Here is a 19,168-nt window from a genome sequence, read left to right on the forward strand (position 1 = left end):
ACCCCTAAGCCTACATATCGCACACACACACACACATACACACACACACACACACACACACACACACTACCCCTAAACCTACCATCACAGAAAACATTCTGCATTTTTACATTTTTATTAAAAAATTGTTTAATATGCTGTTAAAGCTATTTTGATTTACGGGGACACATGAAATGTCTTCATAAACCATGATTATGTTGTAATAAACACCCCTCCACCTATATATGTTATATATATATTATGTTATATATACCATGATTATATCCCAAAATAATAAATGTTATATTTACCCATGGCCTTCCCTGTTATACAGAAATGTAATAGTTATCAAACCTTCCTTAACTGCATAAATAATAAATGAAATATAGATGAATCATCATTAAAGCTACAATTTTCTCTATTCCCGTTGTTCTTTGATGAACATTAATGACAGGCATCATCAGTGCTCCTGTCACTTTAAGAACAACCGCGGATCTCACGCGCGGTCCCGCGCATCTCATTTCCTCACAACTCTTTAAAGTTCATTTAAGACGTTATTTAACTAATTTAAGACTCTAATATGAGAATACTCAAAATCCTCTGTGTTATTGTTTGTTCAAGAGCAAAAGAGAACTCGATGTGAGCAGGAAACTGACGCGAGTCTATCTATGCGTCGAGTGTGTGTGTGTGTGTGTGTGTGTGTGTGTGTGTGTGTGTGTCAGTGTCCCTTGATTAGCTGACATGAGACGCATCCACACAGATAGGACACTGACAGACACACACACACACACACACACACACACACACACACACACACACACACACACACACACACACACACACACACACACACACACACACACACACACACCGCAGCATAGCCATACAGTTTAAGTTCACCCACACTATATATTAATAAAAAGGTTTACAGTGCAAATACTGTTGTTGCAAATACTGTGCATAAAATTTGAAAACATTTGCAAAAAACACCACTGTATCATTACATTTTTTTTTTAAACCTTTAAGTAACCATTTTTTAAACATCTATAAACATTACATTTACATAGATAGACGGACCAGATATTCCTAACACTTTGGGAATACTTTAGGGTTACTAGTTGTTTTGTAAACTGTCTATAAACATTATCTGGATGGTTATTGTAAAGTTGCAACCGATGACTATAATACCTTGTTAAATAGTTTAATAAACAGTACCAGTAAAACGTGGGCAGTACCAGTAAAACATGTAAACAGTACCAGTCAAACATGTGGGTTGTCCTGATACTGTACTTCAAAATGTAATAGTGTAAAAATTGCCACAGAATAAAGTAATTGTTCAAGATCTATTGCTAACTCATAAAAATAATGTCATATTTGCATAAACTGTCACTACCGTATATCCCGACACTAGCACATTAAGATAAGCTATGAAAAAAAATCATGTTCCTCTGCCTCTTTCTGGTTAAATAATGTTTATAATAATTGTTAATATAGCATGCTATATTAACTATTCCAGGTTATTTATGCATAGCATAAATAATAGTTAGTATAGCATGCTATGCCACTTTCATCAAAACATATTACAAAGCTATAGCAATCTCATGTCATTCCGTCTGTTCGAAAAAAAAGTTGCACTAACTGTTCGTTACAAGCAGCATTTGCCGTCAGGCAGGTAACGATAGCTAACATAAACATATTTTTGCTAGCCTACCTGCTGCAAACTTACACTTTTTTTGTACAAGACAAGTAGAGCTATTTTATCCAGTGTAATTTATCACATACCACTATCTTGTTTTTTCTTATCCTCCTCTTCCTTTCTCTTTTCTGGCTTCCTGAAGCATAAAATTCCGCTTCAAATCCGAGGTTGTTTTGTATTTTGCCGCAGCAGAGATCGCGTGGTTGGCTGGCTGCTGTCAGCGACTTCTGAGAGGGGCCCCTTAAGGGGGATCCCGATAACAGTGTCATTGCACTTTACTGCATTGACTATCAATGGGGCGCTCACACAGTTTGTCGTTTCATTTTATTCTTAACCTGTCGCTGTCTTGGTGCCCCAGGCCAGCTCGAGGCCCCAAGCAATTGCTTGGTTTGCCTGCCTTGTCGCGACGGGCCTGCACACACACACACACACACACACACATAGACAGGACACTGGCATACAGCGCGCTCTCTTGTGTCTTGTCGCGCTTGGAAGCATTTACATGAATAGGAGCGTGGTGATCATGTAACGCTAAGCAAAAATTGATATAAAAACGGACGCTGCGTTATTTGCGTTAAATATTTTTAATGCGTTAAGCTTCCGTTTCACGTTGACCGAGTTTGGTGGAGATTGAATAAATCACCTACGAGGAGAACGTAAAAACTCAGACCCTGAATTATACAAATATTCACGTTCAAACAAAAACTTTCTGTGAAAAAAAGACACTTATAAACAGACACTTGTAGAAAATAATGTGAATTTTTTTTTTAAATAAATTTGAACTATGTCAGTAAATAATGAATTTAAAGACAAATGTGTCAAAAGTGATCTTTGCAAACACAGCACATGACCTTCTGTAAAGCACATGTATAGAAAACACACACACTCCTCTGTTTTAAAAAAAGAGTTCTGTCTGAATGAGTACATGAAATCACGGCTGTCAGATGATAAGAATTGTAACTCAAATGTGATTTAGAAAATGAGTTCTGTAGTGATATAGTGTCATAGTTCATGTCCACATTAACCACTACGTTGTAATACCAATAGCCATGTCATCATACACATTTGTGTCCTCATAAATCACATAAGCAAGCACAGAGAGAGAGAGAGAGAGAAAGGGAGTTTCAAAAATAATACAACACTGCCCCCTTTTGGTGATAGAGGGGAGGGCACACAAACAGTCAAAAACATGATTAAACTTTGACATGTTGCCATGGCAGCATTATTTGAAATATCAGGAATTCATTCATATGTCTCTATCTGTCATGTTTTCACATTATACTGATGAAGTTTGAAGTCAATCGTGTGAAAATAAGATGGTGATTCAAAGCATTTTTGAAAGTGACACACTTCCTGCTGCCAGTTGGTGGCGCTATAACTTTGACTCACAAAAGTCATATCCATGTGATCGGCCTCTTACAACGAACACACAGCTGAAGTTTCATCCAAATCAGTCAATGTTTGCACAAGTTATTACACACTTCCTGTTTACCTTTTCTCGCCATAAATTCGTTGCTTCGCCACGGCCAAACCGTTTAAGATATCAAAAATCCGTTCGCAATTTAGCATCCTCTGTGTCTTGACTTCATGCTGACCGAGTTTGGCACTGATTGAAACAATGGCCTCGGAGGAGTATATTAAATTCCAGAGCATGTGTTTTCAGAACAACCCATATTAGCTCACTTCCTGTTGGGCTGACACGTAACTTAGAGCACGAAAGTTGTTTGGCCCGATGAGGTCTATATGTGTACCGAGTTTCATACATGTACGTGCAAGTGTGTTTGATATATAGACCAAGTTTTCAGACCCCACTTTAGGGGGCGCTGTCGAGCCCCCCTGCCACGCCCGGGTACCAGCTTCAGCCCGGCTCTGATGGCCGCGCATTCCGATGTGTGTGCAAAGTTTCAAGAGTTTTTGAGCATGGTAAGGGCCCCAAAAGTGCCCGAGAAGTCGATAAAATAATAATAATAAGAAACAGAGGAAGAACAATAGGGCTCTGCGCCCTTTCAGGGCTTGGGCCCTAATAATAAGAAACAGAGGAAGAACAATAGGGCTCTGCGCCCTTTCAGGGCTTGGGCCCTAATAATAATAATTAAAGCTGCGAGCAGCGATGACGGGCCCAAGCCGGTGGCACCGCCACCCCGGTGGCATCAGTTTAACTGTGCACGGCAGGCAATAGGCATTTAAAATGGGAAAACATAAAAGGACTATGTCAAAGTCATCTGAATTCACCACATTAACTGCAGCAGTTGGTGCTGCTATGACCACAAACCACAACAGCCACATCTATGAGATCAATTAAATTTATATGAATTTCATGTCAGATTATGTCAAAGGTCAAATTGGAATGAGTTCAGAATACCATTCGAATGCTGATGTTGTTTTATTCTAACACTTCTCTTCATGTGTTTTTGAGCTACCTTAGCTACCATTTGTGCACCAATCTTATGCACCATAAAACATGCTTTAATTTCAATATGGGTGGTCCAATAAATTTTTTTTAATAAAAAATGTATAAATGGAGCCAAATCACAGAAACTGCAAAAATGATTTTAATATCAGTGTCAGGTAAGAGTAAGATGCGTGTCTACATTTTATGGAAGTTTATTATAAATAGCCACTTTTATAAAATCATGTGAAATTTATGTTTTAATACATTTATATTATATCAGTAAATAATTAATTTAAAGACATGTGCATCATACGTGATCTTGGCAAACACATCACATGACATTTTTATTTCAAGTGATAGTTATTTGTGATAGCCTATATGAAAGGGTTAAATTATGATCAAGAGAGAAAGTCACACACACACACACACACACACACACACACACACACACACACACACAATGATAGAGTGAGAGTGAGGGGGAGGGGAAGGACTGAGAGAAAGGCACACACACAAACTCACAGGGTGAGAGAGACCCCCCCCCCACACACACACACACACAGATAGAGAGGGGGAAGGGGAAAGACAGGCAGATGGCATTCCATAGACTTAATGGTTTGTATACTGTACAAACTGTACATTCTATCCCCCTACACTACCCCTAAGCCTACATATCGCACACACACACACACATACACACACACACACACACACACACACACACACACACACTACCCCTAAACCTACCATCACAGAAAACATTCTGCATTTTTACATTTTTATTAAAAAATTGTTTAATATGCTGTTAAAGCTATTTTGATTTACGGGGACACATGAAATGTCTTCATAAACCATGATTATGTTGTAATAAACACCCCTCCACCTATATATGTTATATATATATTATGTTATATATACCATGATTATATCCCAAAATAATAAATGTTATATTTACCCATGGCCTTCCCTGTTATACAGAAATGTAATAGTTATCAAACCTTCCTTAACTGCATAAATAATAAATGAAATATAGATGAATCATCATTAAAGCTACAATTTTCTCTATTCCCGTTGTTCTTTGATGAACATTAATGACAGGCATCATCAGTGCTCCTGTCACTTTAAGAACAACCGCGGATCTCACGCGCGGTCCCGCGCATCTCATTTCCTCACAACTCTTTAAAGTTCATTTAAGACGTTATTTAACTAATTTAAGACTCTAATATGAGAATACTCAAAATCCTCTGTGTTATTGTTTGTTCAAGAGCAAAAGAGAACTCGATGTGAGCAGGAAACTGACGCGAGTCTATCTATGCGTCGAGTGTGTGTGTGTGTGTGTGTGTGTGTGTGTGTGTGTGTGTGTGTGTGTCAGTGTCCCTTGATTAGCTGACATGAGACGCATCCACACAGATAGGACACTGACAGACACACACACACACACACACACACACACACACACACACACACACACACACACACCGCAGCATAGCCATACAGTTTAAGTTCACCCACACTATATATTAATAAAAAGGTTTACAGTGCAAATACTGTTGTTGCAAATACTGTGCATAAAATTTGAAAACATTTGCAAAAAACACCACTGTATCATTACATTTTTTTTTTAAACCTTTAAGTAACCATTTTTTAAACATCTATAAACATTACATTTACATAGATAGACGGACCAGATATTCCTAACACTTTGGGAATACTTTAGGGTTACTAGTTGTTTTGTAAACTGTCTATAAACATTATCTGGATGGTTATTGTAAAGTTGCAACCGATGACTATAATACCTTGTTAAATAGTTTAATAAACAGTACCAGTAAAACGTGGGCAGTACCAGTAAAACATGTAAACAGTACCAGTCAAACATGTGGGTTGTCCTGATACTGTACTTCAAAATGTAATAGTGTAAAAATTGCCACAGAATAAAGTAATTGTTCAAGATCTATTGCTAACTCATAAAAATAATGTCATATTTGCATAAACTGTCACTACCGTATATCCCGACACTAGCACATTAAGATAAGCTATGAAAAAAAATCATGTTCCTCTGCCTCTTTCTGGTTAAATAATGTTTATAATAATTGTTAATATAGCATGCTATATTAACTATTCCAGGTTATTTATGCATAGCATAAATAATAGTTAGTATAGCATGCTATGCCACTTTCATCAAAACATATTACAAAGCTATAGCAATCTCATGTCATTCCGTCTGTTCGAAAAAAAAGTTGCACTAACTGTTCGTTACAAGCAGCATTTGCCGTCAGGCAGGTAACGATAGCTAACATAAACATATTTTTGCTAGCCTACCTGCTGCAAACTTACACTTTTTTTGTACAAGACAAGTAGAGCTATTTTATCCAGTGTAATTTATCACATACCACTATCTTGTTTTTTCTTATCCTCCTCTTCCTTTCTCTTTTCTGGCTTCCTGAAGCATAAAATTCCGCTTCAAATCCGAGGTTGTTTTGTATTTTGCCGCAGCAGAGATCGCGTGGTTGGCTGGCTGCTGTCAGCGACTTCTGAGAGGGGCCCCTTAAGGGGGATCCCGATAACAGTGTCATTGCACTTTACTGCATTGACTATCAATGGGGCGCTCACACAGTTTGTCGTTTCATTTTATTCTTAACCTGTCGCTGTCTTGGTGCCCCAGGCCAGCTCGAGGCCCCAAGCAATTGCTTGGTTTGCCTGCCTTGTCGCGACGGGCCTGCACACACACACACACACACACACACATAGACAGGACACTGGCATACAGCGCGCTCTCTTGTGTCTTGTCGCGCTTGGAAGCATTTACATGAATAGGAGCGTGGTGATCATGTAACGCTAAGCAAAAATTGATATAAAAACGGACGCTGCGTTATTTGCGTTAAATATTTTTAATGCGTTAAGCTTCCGTTTCACGTTGACCGAGTTTGGTGGAGATTGAATAAATCACCTACGAGGAGAACGTAAAAACTCAGACCCTGAATTATACAAATATTCACGTTCAAACAAAAACTTTCTGTGAAAAAAAGACACTTATAAACAGACACTTGTAGAAAATAATGTGAATTTTTTTTTAAAATAAATTTGAACTATGTCAGTAAATAATGAATTTAAAGACAAATGTGTCAAAAGTGATCTTTGCAAACACAGCACATGACCTTCTGTAAAGCACATGTATAGAAAACACACACACTCCTCTGTTTTAAAAAAAGAGTTCTGTCTGAATGAGTACATGAAATCACGGCTGTCAGATGATAAGAATTGTAACTCAAATGTGATTTAGAAAATGAGTTCTGTAGTGATATAGTGTCATAGTTCATGTCCACATTAACCACTACGTTGTAATACCAATAGCCATGTCATCATACACATTTGTGTCCTCATAAATCACATAAGCAAGCACAGAGAGAGAGAGAGAGAGAAAGGGAGTTTCAAAAATAATACAACACTGCCCCCTTTTGGTGATAGAGGGGAGGGCACACAAACAGTCAAAAACATGATTAAACTTTGACATGTTGCCATGGCAGCATTATTTGAAATATCAGGAATTCATTCATATGTCTCTATCTGTCATGTTTTCACATTATACTGATGAAGTTTGAAGTCAATCGTGTGAAAATAAGATGGTGATTCAAAGCATTTTTGAAAGTGACACACTTCCTGCTGCCAGTTGGTGGCGCTATAACTTTGACTCACAAAAGTCATATCCATGTGATCGGCCTCTTACAACGAACACACAGCTGAAGTTTCATCCAAATCAGTCAATGTTTGCACAAGTTATTACACACTTCCTGTTTACCTTTTCTCGCCATAAATTCGTTGCTTCGCCACGGCCAAACCGTTTAAGATATCAAAAATCCGTTCGCAATTTAGCATCCTCTGTGTCTTGACTTCATGCTGACCGAGTTTGGCACTGATTGAAACAATGGCCTCGGAGGAGTATATTAAATTCCAGAGCATGTGTTTTCAGAACAACCCATATTAGCTCACTTCCTGTTGGGCTGACACGTAACTTAGAGCACGAAAGTTGTTTGGCCCGATGAGGTCTATATGTGTACCGAGTTTCATACATGTACGTGCAAGTGTGTTTGATATATAGACCAAGTTTTCAGACCCCACTTTAGGGGGCGCTGTCGAGCCCCCCTGCCACGCCCGGGTACCAGCTTCAGCCCGGCTCTGATGGCCGCGCATTCCGATGTGTGTGCAAAGTTTCAAGAGTTTTTGAGCATGGTAAGGGCCCCAAAAGTGCCCGAGAAGTCGATAAAATAATAATAATAAGAAACAGAGGAAGAACAATAGGGCTCTGCGCCCTTTCAGGGCTTGGGCCCTAATAATAAGAAACAGAGGAAGAACAATAGGGCTCTGCGCCCTTTCAGGGCTTGGGCCCTAATAATAATAATTAAAGCTGCGAGCAGCGATGACGGGCCCAAGCCGGTGGCACCGCCACCCCGGTGGCATCAGTTTAACTGTGCACGGCAGGCAATAGGCATTTAAAATGGGAAAACATAAAAGGACTATGTCAAAGTCATCTGAATTCACCACATTAACTGCAGCAGTTGGTGCTGCTATGACCACAAACCACAACAGCCACATCTATGAGATCAATTAAATTTATATGAATTTCATGTCAGATTATGTCAAAGGTCAAATTGGAATGAGTTCAGAATACCATTCGAATGCTGATGTTGTTTTATTCTAACACTTCTCTTCATGTGTTTTTGAGCTACCTTAGCTACCATTTGTGCACCAATCTTATGCACCATAAAACATGCTTTAATTTCAATATGGGTGGTCCAATAAATTTTTTTTAATAAAAAATGTATAAATGGAGCCAAATCACAGAAACTGCAAAAATGATTTTAATATCAGTGTCAGGTAAGAGTAAGATGCGTGTCTACATTTTATGGAAGTTTATTATAAATAGCCACTTTTATAAAATCATGTGAAATTTATGTTTTAATACATTTATATTATATCAGTAAATAATTAATTTAAAGACATGTGCATCATACGTGATCTTGGCAAACACATCACATGACATTTTTATTTCAAGTGATAGTTATTTGTGATAGCCTATATGAAAGGGTTAAATTATGATCAAGAGAGAAAGTCACACACACACACACACACACACACACACACACACACACACAATGATAGAGTGAGAGTGAGGGGGAGGGGAAGGACTGAGAGAAAGGCACACACACAAACTCACAGGGTGAGAGAGACCCCCCCCCCACACACACACACACACAGATAGAGAGGGGGAAGGGGAAAGACAGGCAGATGGCATTCCATAGACTTAATGGTTTGTATACTGTACAAACTGTACATTCTATCCCCCTACACTACCCCTAAGCCTACATATCGCACACACACACACACATACACACACACACACACACACACACACACACACTACCCCTAAACCTACCATCACAGAAAACATTCTGCATTTTTACATTTTTATTAAAAAATTGTTTAATATGCTGTTAAAGCTATTTTGATTTACGGGGACACATGAAATGTCTTCATAAACCATGATTATGTTGTAATAAACACCCCTCCACCTATATATGTTATATATATATTATGTTATATATACCATGATTATATCCCAAAATAATAAATGTTATATTTACCCATGGCCTTCCCTGTTATACAGAAATGTAATAGTTATCAAACCTTCCTTAACTGCATAAATAATAAATGAAATATAGATGAATCATCATTAAAGCTACAATTTTCTCTATTCCCGTTGTTCTTTGATGAACATTAATGACAGGCATCATCAGTGCTCCTGTCACTTTAAGAACAACCGCGGATCTCACGCGCGGTCCCGCGCATCTCATTTCCTCACAACTCTTTAAAGTTCATTTAAGACGTTATTTAACTAATTTAAGACTCTAATATGAGAATACTCAAAATCCTCTGTGTTATTGTTTGTTCAAGAGCAAAAGAGAACTCGATGTGAGCAGGAAACTGACGCGAGTCTATCTATGCGTCGAGTGTGTGTGTGTGTGTGTGTGTGTGTGTGTGTGTGTGTGTGTCAGTGTCCCTTGATTAGCTGACATGAGACGCATCCACACAGATAGGACACTGACAGACACACACACACACACACACACACACACACACACACACACACACACACACACACACACACACACACACACACACACACACACACACACACACACACACACACACACCGCAGCATAGCCATACAGTTTAAGTTCACCCACACTATATATTAATAAAAAGGTTTACAGTGCAAATACTGTTGTTGCAAATACTGTGCATAAAATTTGAAAACATTTGCAAAAAACACCACTGTATCATTACATTTTTTTTTTAAACCTTTAAGTAACCATTTTTTAAACATCTATAAACATTACATTTACATAGATAGACGGACCAGATATTCCTAACACTTTGGGAATACTTTAGGGTTACTAGTTGTTTTGTAAACTGTCTATAAACATTATCTGGATGGTTATTGTAAAGTTGCAACCGATGACTATAATACCTTGTTAAATAGTTTAATAAACAGTACCAGTAAAACGTGGGCAGTACCAGTAAAACATGTAAACAGTACCAGTCAAACATGTGGGTTGTCCTGATACTGTACTTCAAAATGTAATAGTGTAAAAATTGCCACAGAATAAAGTAATTGTTCAAGATCTATTGCTAACTCATAAAAATAATGTCATATTTGCATAAACTGTCACTACCGTATATCCCGACACTAGCACATTAAGATAAGCTATGAAAAAAAATCATGTTCCTCTGCCTCTTTCTGGTTAAATAATGTTTATAATAATTGTTAATATAGCATGCTATATTAACTATTCCAGGTTATTTATGCATAGCATAAATAATAGTTAGTATAGCATGCTATGCCACTTTCATCAAAACATATTACAAAGCTATAGCAATCTCATGTCATTCCGTCTGTTCGAAAAAAAAGTTGCACTAACTGTTCGTTACAAGCAGCATTTGCCGTCAGGCAGGTAACGATAGCTAACATAAACATATTTTTGCTAGCCTACCTGCTGCAAACTTACACTTTTTTTGTACAAGACAAGTAGAGCTATTTTATCCAGTGTAATTTATCACATACCACTATCTTGTTTTTTCTTATCCTCCTCTTCCTTTCTCTTTTCTGGCTTCCTGAAGCATAAAATTCCGCTTCAAATCCGAGGTTGTTTTGTATTTTGCCGCAGCAGAGATCGCGTGGTTGGCTGGCTGCTGTCAGCGACTTCTGAGAGGGGCCCCTTAAGGGGGATCCCGATAACAGTGTCATTGCACTTTACTGCATTGACTATCAATGGGGCGCTCACACAGTTTGTCGTTTCATTTTATTCTTAACCTGTCGCTGTCTTGGTGCCCCAGGCCAGCTCGAGGCCCCAAGCAATTGCTTGGTTTGCCTGCCTTGTCGCGACGGGCCTGCACACACACACACACACACACACACATAGACAGGACACTGGCATACAGCGCGCTCTCTTGTGTCTTGTCGCGCTTGGAAGCATTTACATGAATAGGAGCGTGGTGATCATGTAACGCTAAGCAAAAATTGATATAAAAACGGACGCTGCGTTATTTGCGTTAAATATTTTTAATGCGTTAAGCTTCCGTTTCACGTTGACCGAGTTTGGTGGAGATTGAATAAATCACCTACGAGGAGAACGTAAAAACTCAGACCCTGAATTATACAAATATTCACGTTCAAACAAAAACTTTCTGTGAAAAAAAGACACTTATAAACAGACACTTGTAGAAAATAATGTGAATTTTTTTTTAAAATAAATTTGAACTATGTCAGTAAATAATGAATTTAAAGACAAATGTGTCAAAAGTGATCTTTGCAAACACAGCACATGACCTTCTGTAAAGCACATGTATAGAAAACACACACACTCCTCTGTTTTAAAAAAAGAGTTCTGTCTGAATGAGTACATGAAATCACGGCTGTCAGATGATAAGAATTGTAACTCAAATGTGATTTAGAAAATGAGTTCTGTAGTGATATAGTGTCATAGTTCATGTCCACATTAACCACTACGTTGTAATACCAATAGCCATGTCATCATACACATTTGTGTCCTCATAAATCACATAAGCAAGCACAGAGAGAGAGAGAGAGAGAAAGGGAGTTTCAAAAATAATACAACACTGCCCCCTTTTGGTGATAGAGGGGAGGGCACACAAACAGTCAAAAACATGATTAAACTTTGACATGTTGCCATGGCAGCATTATTTGAAATATCAGGAATTCATTCATATGTCTCTATCTGTCATGTTTTCACATTATACTGATGAAGTTTGAAGTCAATCGTGTGAAAATAAGATGGTGATTCAAAGCATTTTTGAAAGTGACACACTTCCTGCTGCCAGTTGGTGGCGCTATAACTTTGACTCACAAAAGTCATATCCATGTGATCGGCCTCTTACAACGAACACACAGCTGAAGTTTCATCCAAATCAGTCAATGTTTGCACAAGTTATTACACACTTCCTGTTTACCTTTTCTCGCCATAAATTCGTTGCTTCGCCACGGCCAAACCGTTTAAGATATCAAAAATCCGTTCGCAATTTAGCATCCTCTGTGTCTTGACTTCATGCTGACCGAGTTTGGCACTGATTGAAACAATGGCCTCGGAGGAGTATATTAAATTCCAGAGCATGTGTTTTCAGAACAACCCATATTAGCTCACTTCCTGTTGGGCTGACACGTAACTTAGAGCACGAAAGTTGTTTGGCCCGATGAGGTCTATATGTGTACCGAGTTTCATACATGTACGTGCAAGTGTGTTTGATATATAGACCAAGTTTTCAGACCCCACTTTAGGGGGCGCTGTCGAGCCCCCCTGCCACGCCCGGGTACCAGCTTCAGCCCGGCTCTGATGGCCGCGCATTCCGATGTGTGTGCAAAGTTTCAAGAGTTTTTGAGCATGGTAAGGGCCCCAAAAGTGCCCGAGAAGTCGATAAAATAATAATAATAATAATAATTAAAGCTGCGAGCAGCGATGACGGGCCCAAGCCGGTGGCACCGCCACGCCGGTGGGATCAGCTTAACTGTGCACGGCAGGCAATAGGCATTTAAAATGGGAAAACATAAAAGGACTATGTCAAAGTCATCTGAATTCACCACATTAACTGCAGCAGTTGGTGCTGCTATGACCACAAACCACAACAGCCACATCTATGAGATCAATTAAATTTATATGAATTTCATGTCAGATTATGTCAAAGGTCAAATTGGAATGAGTTCAGAATACCATTCGAATGCTGATGTTGTTTTATTCTAACACTTCTCTTCATGTGTTTTTGAGCTACCTTAGCTACCGTTTGTGCACCAATCTTATGCACCATAAAACATGCTTTCATTTCAATATGGGTGGTCCAATAAATTCTTTTTAATAAAAAATGTATAAATGGAGCCAAATCACAGAAACTGCAAAGATGATTTTAATATCAGTGTCAGGTAAGAGTAAGATGCGTGTCTACATTTTATGGAAGTTTATTATAAATAGCCACTTTTATAAAATCATGTGAAATGTATGTTTTAATACATTTATATTATATCAGTAAATAATTAATTTAAAGACATGTGCATCATACGTGATCTTGGCAAACACATCACATGACGTTTTTATTTTAAGTGATAGTTATTTGTGATAGCCTATATGAAAGGGTTAAATTATGATCAAAAGAGAAAGGCACACACACACACACACACACACAATGATAGAGTGAGAGTGAGGGGGAGGGGAAGGACTGAGAGAAAGGCACATACACAAACTCACAGGGTGAGAGAGAGACCCCCCCCACACACACACACACAGATAGAGAGGGGGAAGGGGAAAGACAGGCAGATGGCATTCCATAGACTTAAATGGTTTGTATACTGTAAAAACTGTACATTCTATCCCCCTACACTACCCCTAAGCCTACATATCGCACACACACACACACACACACACACACTACCCCTAAACCTACCATCACAGAAAACATTCTGCATTTTTACATTTTTATTAAAAAATTGTTTAGTATGCTGTTAAAGCTATTTTTATTTACGGGGACACATGAAATGTCTTCATAAACCATGATTATGTTGTAATAAACACCCCTCCAACACACGCATTTCTGAGGCTTTGCCCATTTCCACTGACTGACATCTCTGATGTGTGTGTTGAGTTTCAAGCAATTTCAAGCATGCTAAGAGGAATTATACAAATATTCACGTTCAAACCAAAATATCTGACTTCCTGTTGGTCAGAGCTAATGACTGTAAAGTAAAAAATTAACTAATTAATCACATTTTTTTCTGTAATTAATCACGATTAATCGCAAGTTTTTAATATTTTAAGTTTGTAATATTTTGATATTGTAATAATTTCAGTTACTCTCCAAATTAATTTAGAAACAATTTAAAGACAGCATATTGTAAATATGTGTTGTATTGTCATTTTTTATGAATGAAGGCCAGTATCACTGATACTAAATTCTCTATGAAACATTAATGACGTTACATTACAGTATAACTGAAAGCTCCCAATTTCAACATTTATTAGTCTTTAAAAAACAACTTTTAATTTAAGTGAACTTAAAAAAATCTTTACATAAACCCAAAATAATAAATGTTATATTTACCCATGGCCTTCCCTGTTATACAGAAATGTAATAGTTATCAAACCTTCCTTAACTGCATAAATAATAAATGAAATATAGATGAATCATCATTAAAGCTACAATTTTCTCTGTTCCCGTTGTTCTTTGATGAACATTAATGACAGGCATTATCAGTGCTCCTGTCACTTTAAGAACAACCGCGGATCTCACGCGCGGTCCCGCGCATCTCATTTCCTCACAACTCTTTAAGTTCATTTAAGACGTTATTTAACTAATTTAAGACTCTAATATGAGAATACTCAAAATCCTCTGTGTTATTGTTTGTTCAACAGCAAAAGAGAACTCGATGTGAGCAGGAAACTGACGCGAGTCTATCTATGCGTCGAGTGTGTGTGTGTTTGTGTGTGTGTGTGTGTGTGTGTCAGTGTCCCTTGATTAGCTGACATGAGACGCATCCACACAGACAGGACACTGACACACACACACACACACACACACACACACACACACACACACACACACACACACACAGGACACTGGCATACAGCGCGCTCTCTTGTGTCTTGTCGCGCTTGGAAGCATTTACATGAATAGGAGCGTGATCATGTAACGCTAAGCAAAAATGGATATAAAAACGGACGCTGTGTTATTTGCGTTAAATATTTTTAATGCGTTAAGCTTCCGTTTCACGTTGACCGAGTTTGGTGGAGATTGAATAAATCACCTACGAGGAGAACGTAAAAACTCAGACCCTGAATTATACAAATATTCACGTTTAAACAAAAACTTTCTGTGAAAAAAGACACTTATAAACAGACACTTGTAGAAAATAATGTGAATTTTTTTTTTAAATAAATTTGAACTATGTCAGTATGAATTTAAAGACAAATGTGTCAAAAGTGATCTTTGCAAACACAGCACATGACCTTCTGTAAAGCACATGTATAGAAAACACACTCACACTCCTCTGTTTTAAAAAAAGAGTTCTGTCTGAATGAGTACATGAAATCACGGCTGTCAGGTGAAAAGAATTGTAACTCAAATGTCATTTAGAAAATGAGTCCTGTACTGATATAGTGTCATAGTTCATGTCCACATTAACCACTACGTTGTAATACAATACCCATGTCATCATACACATTTGTGTCCTCATAAATCACATAAGCAAGCACAGAGAGAGAGAGAGAGAGAAAGGGAGTTTCAAAAATAATACAACACTGCCACCTTGTGGTGATAGAGGGGAGGGCACACAAACATCCAAAAACATTATTAAACTTTGACATGTTGCCATGGCAACATTTTTTGAAATATTAGGAATCCATTCATATGTCTCTATCTGTCATGTTTTCACATTATACTGATGAAGTTTGAAGTCAATCAGGTGAAAATAAGATGGGGATTCAAAGCATTTTTGAAAGTGACACACTTCCTGCTGCCAGTTGGTGGCGCTTTAACTTTGACTCACAAAAGTCATATCCATGTGATCGGCCTCTTACAACGAACACACAGCTGAAGTTTCATCCAAATCATTCAATGTTTGCACAAGTTATTACACACTTCCTGTTTCCCTTTTCTCGCCATAAATTCGTTGCTTCGCCACGGCCAAACCGTTTGAGTTATCAAAAATCCGCTCGCAATTTAGCATCCTCTGTGTCTTGACTTCATGCTGACCGAGTTTGGCACTGATTGAAACAATGGCCTCGGAGGAGTATATTAAATTCCAGAGCATGTGTTTTCAGAACAACCCATATTAGCTCACTTCCTGTTGGGCTGACACGTAACTTAGAGCACGAAAGTTGTTTGGCCCAATGAGGTCTATATGTGTACCGAGTTTCTTACATGTACGTGCAAGTGTGTTTGATATATAGACCAAGTTTTCAGACCCCACTTTAGGGGGCGCTGTCGAGTCCCCCTGCCACGCCCGGGTACCAGCTTCAGCCCGGCTCTGATGGCCGCGCATTCCGATGTGTGTGCTAAGTTTCAAGAGTTTTTGAGCATGGTAAGAGCCCCAAAAGTGCCCGAGAAGTCGATAAAATAATAATAATAATTAAAGCTGCGAGCAGCGATGACGGGCCCAAGCCGGTGGCACCGCCACGCCGGTGGCATCAGCTTAACTGTGCACGGCAGGCAATATGCATTTAAACAGGAGAATATTTTAGAATCGCTCGAATATGCCACATTTACTGCAGCAACTGGTGCCACTATCACCACAAGCCACACCCATGATGTAATTTAAATCTAGATTAATTTTAATGTCATAGGATAACATAAATAAAAGTTATATTTTCCTGCTCAAAATTTTGTAAGTCCAGAAGGCCAGTATTTAATTCAAGGTGTTTGTAGTTCTTTTTTACTAATTCACACTAAAGTGATAGTTTTTTGTGATAGTCTATGATACGAAAGGGTTAAATTATCATTCCCAGAGAGAAAGGCACACACACAAACTCACAGGGTGAGAGAGACACCCCCCCTCCCCCCCACACACACACGTGCGCGCACACACACTCAAACACACACACAGGGTGAGCCTGAGAGTGAGGGGGGAGGGGAAGGACTGAGAGAGAGGCAATCTGCACATTGAACAAGATTAACAAGATTTTAACAACAAAAAGAAATAAAATCTAAATGGTGGGAGAAAGTTTTTTTTATTTCACTCTCTGAAAAAATTATTTTGAATATATTTGAAATCAATATGTGTGGTCCAATATAAAAAATAAATGACAAAATTAATAAATGGAACCAAATCACAGAAACAGCAAAGATGATTTTAATATCAGTGTTAGGTAAGAGTAAGATGCGTGGCTACATTTTATGGAAGTTTATTATAAATAGCCACTTTTATAAAATCATGTGAAATTTATGTTTTAATACATTTATATTATATCAGTAAATAATTAATTTAAAGACATATGCATCATCCGTGATCTTGGCAAACACATCACATGACGTTTTTATTTCAAGTGAAAGTTATTTGTGATAGCCTATATAAAAAGGTTAAATTATCATCATCAAGAGAGAAAGTCACACACACACACACACACACACACACACACACACACACACACACACACACACACACACACACACACACACACACACACACACACACACAGTGATAGAGTGAGAGTGAGGGAGAGGGGGAGGGGAAGGACTGAGAGAAAGGCACACACACAAACTCACAGGGTGAGAGTGAGGGGGAAGGGGAAAGACAGGCAGAGGGCATTCCATAGACTTAATGGTTTTTATTAGGGGGGTAACCATTCGTTTTAACAACGATACGATTCGTATCACGATTTGAGGTTGTCGATACGATTCAAGAACGATATTGGTTAATTTAGAACGATACGATCCGAAACGATTCAGTGACTTGAAATCGATTCAGTAACTTTTTAGCCAAAAATTGTGTGACTGAAATAAATATCTGGATACTGGTCAGTGCAGGTGAAATTTCCAAGATTCCTGTTGTTTCTTGGAATCCGGTATATCAATTAATTATGGATATAAACAAACAAGTAAACAACAATTAATGGCAAATGCATTCAAATTTTATTTGAATAAAGTGCAACCAACAGTTTAGGATGAATTAACAGGAAGTTAACCTTTTCTGCTCTCATTTTCAATATTCAATACATATTCAATAAAAGCACAGTAAGTGCAACCAACATTTCAACAGTAGGTTAACCTGCTACTTTTGCTGTTGTTTTTCAACATTAAAATAATACAAATACAATATTAATATCAAAAATAAAGTGCAACCAACATTTCTTCAGATTGAATAAACTGGCTGAACCTGCTACTACTCTCAGTTTAATAAACAAACAATATTTAACAAAAGATAAAATGTAACCAACTACTCTTCAATGACTCTACAGATTTCTTTTTCAAAAATATCACCATGATCTGACCTCAGAACACTTCTCTGTGCGTTCACTATGTCTCCAGCAGTACTAAAAACTCGCTCTGCTGGCACACTGGTGTCAGGAATGCACAGGTAACAAGCAAGGGTTGAAAGTACAGGTAGCGCTTTCTCCTGGTGGCTTGATAATTTCTCGCTCGTTGGCTTCTCCTCTGCCATCCGCCATGCTATGTTTTGTTTTCTCAAGCCCCGTTCACACCGCCAGCAACACGCAGCGACAAAGCGACACGATCCCATTCATTTCAATGAGCGCTGCTGCTGGTGCGTTGCGATGATGTCACAGATAGGCAGACTGAATCGAGTAACGTTTAACGCCTTTATCATTAAAAGTGCTAAGAAAAAACATCCATATAAAGTCTGACGTGCTTAAATCCAATGCGTTATTTCTTATGATCGATACAATCGATTGATTACCTTTTAAAACGATGTTAGATCGATATATGTCGTCCGGAAGGCCAACTTGCCGAGCACAGATCGATGTAGTTAGATCATAGGAAAATAAATCGATACATCGATGTAGTAGATGAATCGTTACACCCCGTTTTTA

At 38.3% G+C, this 19,168-nt stretch overlaps 1 protein-coding gene across 1 annotated transcript in view; it reads right to left on the minus strand.

The window, feature by feature from the left end:
- suox (sulfite oxidase) overlaps positions 1-19,168 on the minus strand; it is an 892,829-nt gene that overhangs the window by 855,553 nt on the left and 18,108 nt on the right. The gene's annotated exons all lie outside the window — the stretch shown is intronic.

The sequence above is a fragment of the Gobio gobio genome (genome assembly GCF_949357685.1).
Source record: "Gobio gobio genome assembly, chromosome: 19".
NCBI lineage: Eukaryota > Metazoa > Chordata > Actinopteri > Cypriniformes > Gobionidae > Gobio > Gobio gobio.